The following is a 1436-nucleotide window of genomic DNA, read 5'->3' as shown; positions in this document are numbered from 1 at the left end:
CCCCAGCAACGCCACAGCCCCCTCCACCCCCACTAAGGGCTTTTAACGAAGTACATTAGGCAGGGCCAGATGCCAGTCTGACAGATGTCCGCAATGTTAGCCTCCGTTTCCCTGCTTCCTCCCTCTGCCGATCCCAATTTACCTCCCACCACTCCCAGCTGCCAAAACTTCCCAGACCTTGATTGTACTCCTCTGAGTCTCTCTCCTCCCCCTATTTCTGCCAGGCCTTTGCCGTCCTGCCCTCACCGACCCCTTGGCCTGGCTAACTTTCACCTTCAAGCTCCTGGAGAGCCTAGGCATGCTGAATGAATATTCCATCTGGGTGATTATTATTCACATGATATTAATTAATTATTAATTGCAATTAATCTCCTTCATTCCCAACCTTCCTCAGGGAGGCAGGAGGGGCCTGGCAGCTGAAAGGGACAGCAGGTGAGTGGAGTGGGCATTTGTGAGTGAGCTTGGGGCCTTGAACATTTTCCCAAGGCCCACGCACAGCGAGAACGGAAAGGAGAACAATTCAATCAGGGCACAGAGGGAAACTGAGGCAGAAGCAAGCACTAAGCTGGTCCCCAACAAAGCCCACTGAGGGTGGCTGTGGCGGGCACCCAGCAGCCCTAACCCCTGACTGGCCTCTTAGCTGCTTCGTCCTGCCTCTCACTGCCCTCCCCAAGCCCCACCTGGTGTAGGACGGCTTGCTTTGGCAGGAGAGGGGGCTGGCAGAAAGCTGACCAAGGCTGGACTGAGCCCTGGGCCTTCTGGGTCTGCTGAGGGCAGGGGATCCCCATCCTGATGGGAGGGGGCCTGGAGAGGGGCAGGTGGGTGCTCCCACTAGTGGGCTCCAGCACCCCCTTTGTAGCCCATTGTACAGAAGGGGAAGCTGCAGGAGCCGGCTGCTGGGGAGGCAGGCGCCCAAGTCCTGGCTGCCCCGTGGTCTCCCCTGGGCTCTAAGGCCTGCTCCAGCCCCCTGGCCTCACTGCTGGCCCCACTCACCGGGCCACCAGGAGGCTCCTGGCGGACCCTGGTGTCCAACTGCTGCTTTCGGACCTCTCCCCCGGAGCTCTCCCCCACTAGACGGCTGGGCTCTGTGACCTCCGGGGCTTCCGGGCCCCCCAACGTGGGAGAGACCCTCCAGCGCAGAGCTCCGGCGGGACCCCGGGTCCCCACACCTGGGGAGAAAAGGGCATAGCTGCAGACAGATGCCCACCGTAGGGCAAGAGACGGGAATGGGGTGGGTACGGCACGCCCATCCCCCACTCTGATGTGGTCCCTGGAACCCTGGGGGGATCTGGGTGGGAGGATCTGCTGCCCTGCAGAGGCAAGAACCCGATGGGGAGGGGGCCAGGAGCTGCACTCCAGCCCGACCGTCACGACTGCCCCCCCACCAAAGCCTCAGAGACTTGCAGAGTCCGCCGGCCGGCGGCAGGGGGCTGGCC

General features: G+C 62.0%; 1 protein-coding gene across 1 annotated transcript in view; it reads right to left on the bottom strand.

Moving 5' to 3' along the window:
- ADAM11 (ADAM metallopeptidase domain 11) overlaps window positions 1-1429 on the bottom strand; it is a 28214-nt gene extending 26785 nt beyond the window's left edge. Inside the window, exons 1-2 of the mRNA XM_007455127.1 lie at window positions 1401-1429; window positions 994-1169 (exon numbers count right to left, since the gene is read on the bottom strand). The gene's annotated coding sequence lies outside the window, so the exon portion shown is untranslated. The remainder of the gene's footprint in view (window positions 1-993; window positions 1170-1400) is intronic.
- Window positions 1430-1436: the final 7 nt, after the last annotated feature.

The sequence above is a fragment of the Lipotes vexillifer genome, unplaced genomic scaffold (genome assembly GCF_000442215.2).
Source record: "Lipotes vexillifer unplaced genomic scaffold, Lipotes_vexillifer_v1.1 scaffold1639, whole genome shotgun sequence".
Classification (NCBI taxonomy): domain Eukaryota; kingdom Metazoa; phylum Chordata; class Mammalia; order Artiodactyla; family Lipotidae; genus Lipotes; species Lipotes vexillifer.
This window is presented reverse-complemented; position numbering and strand designations above follow the sequence as displayed.